The following is a 12082-nucleotide window of genomic DNA, read 5'->3' as shown; positions in this document are numbered from 1 at the left end:
ATAGAACTCTTTATTCATTCATCTATCAGTCTTATGAGAAGCACTCTAGTATCAAGGATTGGTGAGGAGATTATTAAAGAATTACAGTTGATTGATCAAGCTACAATAGGGGACTGGTATTGTTACCAAAACTACACGGAGGTTAGGGTGTATGGTTGTGAGCTTCCACCCTACAAACTACCCAAGTACCTCCCTATCAGAATCTTTACACTAGAATACTTAAGGAAAAGGTTAAATGGAGATGAAGTACACTTTGTGGCTGCTAAGAAGAAATAACAATTCAAGCTGAAAGCCTAAGTTGTTCCATTCATTTGTAACACGAGGGCAACAAGAGAGGAAGCAGACAAATTAGTAAAGGAGATGAAGTTCGGTCTCAGTTTCACTTGGTATTATGACACATTGGGAGTGATTTCCAAACTCAAGGTGGAAAATAAATGTACATCATATCATCACACAGCTATGCCTGAGATAGAACAATATAAAAACCAGTTGGAATGGATAGAGAACACCCTCCAAGAGGGTGAAGAGTAGGTAGTTTCTACATTGAATGTGCAAACTCCACTTACACAAGGAAAGATAGCTTGGAGAGGGAGGGAAGAATAGTCTTCACCTACAACTGAAGCAACAATCTAGGGATTTAGGATTGTACACAGGAAAAAGAGACCTAGGATCTTTGTGATTTTTGGTGCCACAAATGAACCTCAGAAGACATCATTTCATGGATGGGGAGAGACTATTCTTTATACATAGTTTGGTGGACAGTCTACATAGTCCCCAACTCATTCCACTACTTCTCATGAATATAAGGTAGTTCAGACTAGTGGAGGCATTCCAAAAGAGAAGGAGGAAGAAATTTTTCATGTCTTCAATGAGATCAAAAGGAATAATGAATAATTAAAATTGAACACCTACACCCAGTTCTAGAAGCATTCTTCCAGCTCTCAAGCCAGGCTTCTTTTAGTTTTTGGTTCTGAGAAGGGAAAGATGCAGATGGATTTATTGTAAACCCAAGTTCCATAACCTAGGACAGCTGCTCAATATAAAAAACACACTTCTTTTGTATTCAATGTGAAGGTTGTGCATCCAATTGACCAAATTGACATGCACAAACAAACTAGGTAGATGATTGATTCCACCTTGAAAATCACTGCCATGAGTTTGTCAAAAATGCAGGTTACCCTGGCCAACACTCAGTCACAGCTAAAGTTGGAGAAATTCTCCTCATTAGCAATGGATACGGAGATTCAATCCTTGGAAAATATAGTTTTAAAGATAGGATATGATCCCTCAAACATAAATGCATTAGAAGTGTTCATTCAGAAGAAGAATTCTGAAGTTGCGACATTAAAGAAGCAACTGAAATTGCCAACTTCGGAGGAACAAATGGCCAAAGAAATTGTGGAGATAGAAACTCAGAAGTTTGATATGATGAAGATCATCATGGAACAAAATCTGCAGATCAAAGAAATGGAGGAGCAGGTGGAGAAACTGGTAACGGAAAAAGAGGAATCTGTTAACAAGGCTCAAACTCCAATGGATATAGTCACCTCTACAGAAATTCCCACCATCAAAGGATCCACTTCATCTACGACATCGACTATAGGTATAGCAGAAGGCGCTAAACAGCTTGCTGAAGCTATTCAGACCCTGTCTCTTTAGACATGAGAAATTAATAAACTAGAGGATGAACTCAAGGAGTTAAGGTTTATGAAGTTAGTAGCAAATAGTTCCCATGCAGCTAAGTTGAACAGAGTAAAAGGTTAGGTTGAATTACTACAAAGGGAATTCAAGGAATCTTTCATTGAAAATAAAGTGGGTTTAGCAAAACAAATGTCGGGGGAAGAAATTGTAGAACCGATCAAGGATATTTGGTTGTTTATCAAGATAGTGTTTGATCATAAAGATCTCTTAGAGAAATCTTGGGAAGCAATTGAAACCATTACCAAACAACTTGAGCATGTGCTAGAAATTGCCTCTTATATAATCAAGTTCCTAAATTCCAAAGACAACCATGAGGTCGAGGAATTAGGCATAAGTGACAGAACATCAACTATATTCGAGGTAAAGAAGATCATCACCAAGAAAAACCTCATCCTTCAGCTACAAGAAAAGTGAAACAATGTTAATACCATAGTTCAAAGGTTTTTTAGTAGAATAGAACCCTTGACCAACAAGAGTTTACCCTCTATGCATGTGATCAATGAAACATTTATGCCAATTGAGGATTATGTTCAAAAGCTGACAGAGGTGGGAAAACATGTAGCTTCAGTTTCAAGCATCAGAGGTTCAGCAACACCAGCTTTAATAGTAAATACACTTAGGGATACTTCTTTATCTTGAATGAAATCAGACACATATTTTTAGTAAAACCCACTTTCACTAAATATACATAGATGTATGAAATCTATAGAAGAGTAATTAAGATATCTATCTCAGAAAAGAAACGTTGGGAAGAGTTGACAGATTTACTTGACTAGAGGGTGATCTAACAACATTCTGTTTTCAGAGGAACAATCAGCTAGCTTCAACAGTTTTCAATTTTTCCAGTGACAGTCATCAACACCTCAACACCAAAATAGTGCTACATAAACTGGTAGTTTTTATTTTGATTTTGTAATAATCTATTTTTGTAAACATAGTTTAGGATATTTTCTCAGTTATATTGTTGTATAAATAAATCTCTCCACGAGTTATTATGGGTTGCACCCTTGAAGAAGCATTTTTAAGCATTTGTTGTACTTGAATTTCCTGGATCATTAATATAAATGCAAAGGATTCTGAATTCTGATTTACGCAGTTTTTTGTTTCCTCTATGATTTTCTAGTATTACTCGTTATGTTTTTCTTCATATTCTTATGTCTTGCAGAGATAACTAGGCAGGAACAATTGGGTTTCAATCTATTCCTCTAAGCTTCTGAAGTGATAATCTATAAAGAGAATGAATTAATGAACTATTTGTTTAATTAATTCCCTCTAAATCAATAAATCACCAGCATCTTTTCCAAGCTTCAAGAATATTATGTTAAACCTTTTGAACATAGCTGAAAGGTTTTCATACTTATAATTATTTAATTTTCAATTTGAATACTGTGATAATCATATCATTTCCCTGTTTCTACTCACCACTATGCAAGCTATATCACTGTGTAAATTTTAATATCAGCCCTTTTCTTTAATATTAATATTATTCAGAAGGTTAGGCATTACAGTCTTACATTTATTTCATACATTGGTCTTCCAAATTAAAACAAAACCCCTAAAACAATCATCTTAGATGCTCTCGCATGATAACTGACGATTATCATCTCAGAGATACAACACAACCAAAAAGTCTTCATTCTCATAACAAAACAATAAGAGTACAAGATTGAGTATCTTTGTGTGAAATAAAATTTTTAGTTTACTATAAGAAACTAAGACCAACATTATTTAATTATCAAAATAATTTAGGATTGAAAAAGACGACATAAACAATTGATTATGTGCGAATAGGTTTTAAAACTATTGTAATGCAACATTTAAATATCCTTCGAGGAACAAGTTTCTAAGCTCATAGTAGTAACCAATGACAATATTGCATTTCTAATCATAAATAAATGTTTCAAAACAACATTAGTAGGTCAATTTCTTTAACTATATAAAGGCTTTCCCCGCACACACTTTTAATATATGATAAAATAAAATCATGACTAAAAAATAGAACGTAAATATTTACTTTTGGTGCTTACCATTACTCTAATCAAGTTAATACCTGAACGTCCCTTATTTCTAACGTTAAATTTATAAAGTATCTCAAGTTGAAAACCAATTCTGATTAAAAAAACCAACATTTACTAGGTAGTAAATTGTTCCCTCTGCTTTTAGTTAAATTTGACTAATCTAATCTTTCCATATTAAAAATGTAAATTCGATCATATTAACACATATTATATATATTATAATAATTATATTCCCATTACACTAAAAATTATTAACATAGCAAAGGATTATGTATAAATGCATTTTAGTTTTAAGTGTAGTTACATTCTGAACTCCATTTCCTATGTAAAACAATGAAATTGGACACACAAGTCATTATATTCTAAATCTATTATCTATTTAATAATAGACCTCTAACATGGATATATTACCATTATACTGCTAAATTTAGAGGGAAGATTAGAATAAATTTCAATTGCAAATACAAAATAATAATAGTGCAAAGATGTGCATATCCATTGCGTGAGGTTTCATAAAATATCAACAACAATCTAATGAAAACCTTCCATCTCTACCACATTTAATTATTTAACTATTTTTTAACTATTTCGTAATGTGATTAGAAAGTTGATTTCGTTAATTTATAAAGGATCCCTCTAACTAGGAATAAAGTACAAAAGTACAAATGTGTACACAAGCTATGGGCACAAAATCAATACATGTACACAAGCTATGGACACAAATTCAGGTAGAAACTCTAATTTAGGGTTACAAAACCATAATTCAATATTTATATGCATTACTCTATATGATTCTATACATTTTAGAATGCACAAAGGCTATGGAAACAGATTAAAGTAAAAAGCTAAATCCAAGTCTAAACAATTGAGACGTTAGATTTTTATTATTTAATCATTTTCACACCTTTATATATTTTTTTTCTTATTTTCAAGTTTAAAATCAATAGATGAAGAAAAATTTAGGTTTGAAATTTAAAGATGTAATTATATTTAAATATTCGAAGCATCTCTACTTGTTTCCAATATAAAATATATATTATAGTCCATAACTTACATAAAACATATTATAGTGCATAACTTATCTATAACTATAACATGCTTTTATATCTAAAAGTGATGCATTCTAAAAGAATTGGAAGCCATTTCCAAAATCAAGCAATAGTATTTAATAGATTTATTAAGTCTAAGGAAAGAATATCTATTGAATCTTAAGACCATGCTGAATATAAAAGATTAAATAAAAAATATACATGTTAAACTAGGTTAAAAAGAGACTGTATCCCATGTTAACACATAATCTTGATAGTTGGCTCAATGTTCATTTACTATACCTATTAGAAGTACGTCACATGATCAAATAGCCATGGACAAAGATAATTATAAAATAACAATTTGCACCCATCGATGTTTATGAATACCCCAAAGAATAAATAATCGAATGAACGATGCACATGTATTATAGACAAAATTAAGTGGGTTACTTAAATTAAAATTAAAAATATAGATCTGATTTTCTTCCTATCATCATTATCATTATTTTCACACATAAGTAGTGAGATTTTCCCAAGTTTGAAATCAAAACTTGGTAAAAATATAAATCAAATTCAAAACTATCATTTGTAACAAAAATTTTGAAACATAATTTATTCTCTTTGCTAATAAAACCTTCTCAGAAAAAAACAACTACATGCAAATTGCAAGGGAAAGAAATACACATCTTTCCAAACTCTTTCTAAACAATTTTTAGATACAACAAACAACAAAATATAAACACCCATATAAACTCAAGCTATCAATATAATGCACACGAAGAGTATCTTCGTAGAAATTGAAGCATACCTTTTTCAGCAAAGCTATTCTCTTTGCTACTAAAATCCTTATAGAAACCAAAACTACATGAAAATTGCAAGAGAAAGAAATACCGTCCTTCAAAATTTTTTCCAAACAATTTTTAGACACAAAAAACAACAAAATGTAAGCACCCATATAAACTCAAGCTATCAATATAATGTACATGAGAAATATCTTTGCAGAAATCCAAAATTCAAATAAGAATTCAATGGTAAAACGAAACGAAACAACCTAATAATCATACCCTTAATCCTTAGCTGAGATTTAGGACAAAATGCAAATCCTTAGCTGAGATTTAGGACAAAATGCAAAAAATCACTCCATGATGCATAAAGTAAGAATAACCAAATCTATGGTTATGGTAGCTATGGTTATGGTAGATGCTCTCCAATAACCCTCATAATGACACCCAAAAAAAAATCAAGACATTAATACATGGTTAAAAAAATATCATTAAATAAAATTAAAATTTACCTAGTAAAGCAAACTATACAAGCCAATAAAAAACAAATTCATCCATCAGGGAAAAAAAATAAGGCTATCGTAGTCCCTCCCAAAAAACACCTGAAAAAATAGTACATCGAAAACAATATGCATAACAATAATCATTCCTAAGAAACACCAATAAGTATATCTAATAATAATAGCATGCCAATGAATTAGGATAGGAAGCATTCATAACTCTAACTACCTACAACAATATTTATATTATATAGTCGAATCACATGAACTAAACCATTATTCAAATTTTAATAAACTTTCTAAAACAAAACTTTACACAACAATTTAATATTTATTTAAATAATAATTTCAATATTGAGATAGCTTATTGAATATTTATCACGAGCAAAATTATTTAAAGATAAATATTGAATCCAACATTACCTCTTAAATGTTACAATTTAGGATCGTCTTCAAATTAAAATAGGAGAAATACTTTTAAACAAATACATTCATTTTACCTGCCTCTTAACTCTTATGCTAGTAAAAGGAATATATGATATTTTGACAAAAATCATTCTACACAACCTGATCTCATTATATTGGCAATTAAGAAATGACAATGAAGGGGTGTAGATTTTCAAATTTATATAGAAATAAGTGTTGCATGGAAGTGTAGTTCTTTCTATTTACGTGAATGTTATGTTTTTAGAAAATTTGAAAATTGATATGAAAATAACTTAGTAATTATACTTATATGTATTTGAGTCTCCATTGCCTAAATAGAAATATTTGAATTTTAATTTGCACCACATAAGCATAAGGATTCAAACCCATTGAAGTCATGCTGTAACAATATTTACTCTTGTAAAATCTCAAGTATTCATCACATTAGTTAATTTGGAATGTAATATATTGATATGGAGTAAATTCTTGTAAATAGACATTCCATCAAATTTGTTGGTATTTCGAGCCATTAACATTTAATTTAGAAATAAATGCACAAAAATAGTAAATTGAATCACATAAACTAACATAGAAAATTACGTGGTAAAACCCTAACAGTGTTGCAAGAAAACCTCCACGGGGCAAGGGATTGTAACTCTTATTGCTCAAAAATGAAGAATGACTCTCTAAGATACACCAAACCTCTTCAGAAATCACCAATTTAATATGGCCTATTTTATTATGTAACCTCCTATAGTTAAAAACAGACTGAACGATAAAATGGATTTATCTGATAATTACATTATTAACATTAACTGTTATCATTTTTAATAGTCTCCACCTTGACAAAAATTTTCCTAATCCCTTTCCCAAGCACATTCATCGTCTCTTATGCAAGCCAAGTGAAGCCAAACACCATCACAACTTCTTTACTAAAAGTACCTTTCTGAACATGTCTCATGTATGGACCTTCTTGAGAGATACCTTTCCACCAACGATCACATGTCTTACAAAATGTTACCTTACATCAATGTGATTAGTCTTGATATGATAAGGTGGATTTCTAGACAAATGACTAGCACTTTGGCTGTCACAAAATACATTAAATTTTTCCTACGTCCTTTCAATCTCATCAAGTAGACCTTTAAATCTGTTTTCTTCTTTATAGGCATCTGAAGTAGCTATATACTCTACTTCAGTCATGAACAAAGCGTGTGTTTCTTGAAGCTTTGGCATCCAACTATTGTCTCCAACTGCAGGAGTAAAAAATATCATGTAGTAGATATCCTTTTGTCCAAATCAATTGTATAATCAAGATCCACATATCTGCATATTGAACCTTCACTACCATTAAAGATGATACAATGGTCACTTGTTCCTCTCAAATACCGAAGCACCCATTTCATGCCTCACTAATGTTCTTCTCCTGGATTTTCCATGAACTTGCTGACAAATCGATATGCATGTGAAATGTGAAGGATTGTAGATACCATCACATAGATTAAGTTTCCTACAGCATTTTCATATGGAACATGAGATATATACTTCTTTTATTCGTCATTTCTAGGACTCAAACCTGAAGAAATATTAAAATGGGAAGTTAAGGGAACATTACCAAGTTTCACATTGTTCATACCAAACTTTTCAATCATTTTCTCCACATACTTTTGTTGTGATAACCAGAGCCTTCCATTTTCCCTATTTTTGTCTATCTCCATGCCCAAGGTATGACTTGTCGCTCCAAGATCCTTCATATCAAATGTAATAGAAAGTTGAGACTTTAACTTATTGATCTCTTCCATGCATTTATTTGCAATAAGCATATCGTCAACAAAGAAGACCAAGATAATGAATATGTCATTGAAACTTTCAAAGTATACATATTAATCATATTCACTTCTAGTAAATTTTTTGCTCACCATGAAGGAGTCAAACTTCTTCTACCATTTCTAGGGATACTGCCTCAAGCCATACAATGATTTCCTGAGCTTGCAAAATAATCTCCTATTGCGACCTTGTACAAAACCTTTTGGTTGTTTCATAAAAATCTCTTCATCCAAATCTCCCTGAAGTTAAGTTGTTTTAACATTTAGTTTTTCTAACTCAAGGTCAAGTAATGTACTTAGTGCTAACATGGTATGAATAGAAATAAGTTTTACGACTGGTGAAAAAATCTCATGATATTCAATACATTCAACTTGAGAATACCCTTTTGCTACTAGCCTCATCTTATACCTTTCAATAACTCCATCAACATTTTTCTTCAATTTGAAGACACGTTCGCATGCGACAACACTCCTCTCTTCAAGAAATTCTAAAAGATCTCATTTTTTTCTTGGCTAAGGAATCCATTTCTTCATCTATAGCCTTTCTCCAATTTTTTCTATCCACATCATCCACTTCTTCCTGATAAGAAAAAGGTTCCCCATCTCCAGTAATCAATGCAATAGATGAAGAAAAATATTCATATCTTTCGGGTGTTCTTATTTTCCTTGTAGACCTTCTTAGAGTAACTAGTTGTTGAAATAGTTCTTGGAGTTCTACAGTTTCATTTACATCTTTTTCTTTACCTTTTTATTCAGAATTCTCTCCCTCCTTTCGAATTACTGAAAATGATTTAGTCTATAACTGAATTTGATGATTTCATGATACTTTTTCAACACCCAAATTTAGAAGAGAAGATTCATCAAATCTTATATCGCTAGTAATGATTGTCTTACGTGAAGAAGGATCCCCCAACCTGTATACATTCACCGCATAGTCAGACCCAACAAAGACATAACATTTTTCTTTTGGGTCCAACTTTATGCTTTTATTATTTGGAATAAGAGCATAGGAATCATAACCAAAAAATATTAAATGTGAATAATCATAAGACTTAACTGACCAAACTTCTTCTGTGATTTTATAATTAATGGAAACTAAAGGTGATTTATTTACCAAATGACAGGTCGTAGATATTTCTTCTGCCCACAACTCCTTATGTAGGTCATCATTTTTGATCATGCTTCTGGATCCCTCCATCAGAGTCTGATTCATATGCTCAACAATGCCATTTTATTTAGGAGTATATACAATAGTTTTATGTCTAACAATCCCTTCATCCTAAAAACATTGTTCAAATTGTAAGGAAGTAAATTCACCGCCATCGTTAGCTCTTAAAATTTAATTGAATTTACTGTTTTCTTTTCCACGATAGCTTTAAATTATTTAAAAATATTAAATACATCAATTTTTACTTTCAACATATAGACCCAAACTTTCCAGGAGTAGGCATCAATAAATGGTAAGAATTATAATGCACCTCCATAAGATACAGTAGGAGATGGTCCCCAAAGATAAAAACGAATATAGTCCCAAATTCCTTTACTATTATGACTTCAAGTTTTACATTTATGTTTACGTTGTTTTCAATATACACAATATTTGCAAAAAATCAAACCGAAGGATTTCAAATTAGGAAGAAATTTGTGAATCATGAGTACCTTAAGGTCCTTTTCGCTCATGTGACATAGCCTTTGATGCCATAGGCAAGTATCTTCTTCTACTATCTCAGATACAGTCGGTGCCTCACACACCTCAGTACTTCCTTTGAGTCTGTAAAGGTTTCTGATCTTCTTTTCCTTCATAAGAACAAAAGTGCCCTTTGAAACTTTCAACACTTCATTTTGACATGTAAACTTGTGACCTTCCAAGTCCAATAATCCCAAAGAAATCAATTTTTTTCTTAACTAGGGTGCATGTCTAACATCACTCAATGTTCTAATTGTATCATCATACATTTTTATTCTAACCTTTCATATCCAAATAGTCTGACAAGATACCATATTACCCATAAACACATAACTACCATTGACGACTTCACATGAAGTGATCCAATTTTTGTGCAAACATATGTGATGAGAAGCACAAGAATCTAACAACCAATTTTCATAATTCTGAGAAACATTGAAAACAAGAAAAGCTTCATGTACCAAAAGAATTCAACAGAAAAAGCTTCATCAATCATACCTTGCTCAAGTCGATTTGGATTTTCAATGTACTCCTTTCTTTTCCAACAGTCATTCTTGAGATGCCTTGTTTTGTTGCAATACCAACATTTGACTTTACACTTCTTGCCTTTTGATTTTGATCTCGGAGAGCATTTTTCTTTCTCCCCTCTTTCCATGGAATGACCATTGGCTGCCATGGCATATTTTGTGGAAGTGTCAATGCTAATCTTTCTCCATACTTCTTCATATAACACGGCTCCCACAAGGAAATCAAATTCCAAAGGTTCGGTTGTCCTTAAATCGATACAAGACACAAAGTGATCCTAAGACTTGAGAAAGGAACATAAAATGGTAATAACTTTATCTTCTTCTTGAAACTTAACATTCATATCTGACAACTCACAAATAGGTGTATTAAATACATCTAAATTTTTTCAAATATTAGTACCCTCACTCATCTAAAGGCTATATAGTTCCCTCTCAAAGTAAGTTATGTTGGTTAAATATTTGGTCATATACATTGTTTCCAATTTTACCCACAAACCTACCGTTGAGGTTTGTTTAACAATGTTGACAAGAACATCATCTTCTAGGCACAACCTGATGGTACTAAGATCTCGGGCATCCAAGTCCTCCCAATAAAAATTTGTCATGCCAACAGGTTTCTTCCAAACTCTAAATAGATCTTTGTGCAACCCTTGTTGCACTAGAAAATACCATACTTTTAGATTCCACAATGCAAAATTGTTCTTACCCGTGAACTTCCTCTCCTCAAACTTAGCAATAGTAATTTTTTCCATTTCTTCTTACATAGGATCTTTCCAAAATAAAAAATCTTATGATGGTTTCCAAAATTCCTTTCTTTTGGTTTCTGGGGTTTCTATTTTTTTAATAAAAGAAAAGAAACATCAAACGACTTACTTCAACCAGAAAAAATATATTTAAACAATTATCTGTAACAATTTTCATAAATTTCCTTTCATTTTAGGAAACCCAACAACACCTTTTAGCACTTCCAAATTTCAAATAATTTTATAGAGAATTATTCTGCAGGAAAAAATTACTTGGGACAAGTGACAAGTTGATCTTTCACTGCTTTTATGGTGGATCATTCTGTGGTGGCCTCCATGGTTATAAATCGGTCAATAGCTTGGATCGTGGTACACAAACTCAACTTGTTTTGTGGCTTATGGCTAAACAAGATGGTTGCCACTTAAAAAATAAAAATATTCGGTAGCACTGCTTTTGTCAGCGGCGACTCAACAATCGACCAACAACTCATTTCCCTACCATGAAATTATCATTGATGACTTTTGGATGACTGTACTCAACAGCTATGGGTTTCTACTCTTACTCTGATGAGCTCCCTCTTCTCCTCCTCTGCCTTCAAGAAATAACTCAAGACTTTGATTTGTTTTGAAGGTTTCTATGGTAGTTTCTTTGGCGGGTGTCTGTGATAGTGAGATGATTTCTCTTGCCATAAATCAGCCTACAAAAAATAATGGTTTCTTCCTCTTTTTAACTGACCTACACTTCTACACAGGGGGTGGCTCTAAACAGAATCAGTTCCTCTACTTTGATCAGATTCAAAAAAAATTCTTTACAACCACCTCACGACCTTCACAACCTCGT

The sequence above is a fragment of the Pinus tabuliformis genome, chromosome 4_2 (assembly GCF_031772625.1).
Source record: "Pinus tabuliformis cultivar Carrire ecotype Pingquan chromosome 4_2, CPIR1, whole genome shotgun sequence".
NCBI classification, from domain to species: domain Eukaryota; kingdom Viridiplantae; phylum Streptophyta; class Pinopsida; order Pinales; family Pinaceae; genus Pinus; species Pinus tabuliformis.
The sequence above is the reverse complement of the archived record's forward strand: the minus strand, read 5'-3'. Positions refer to the sequence as shown.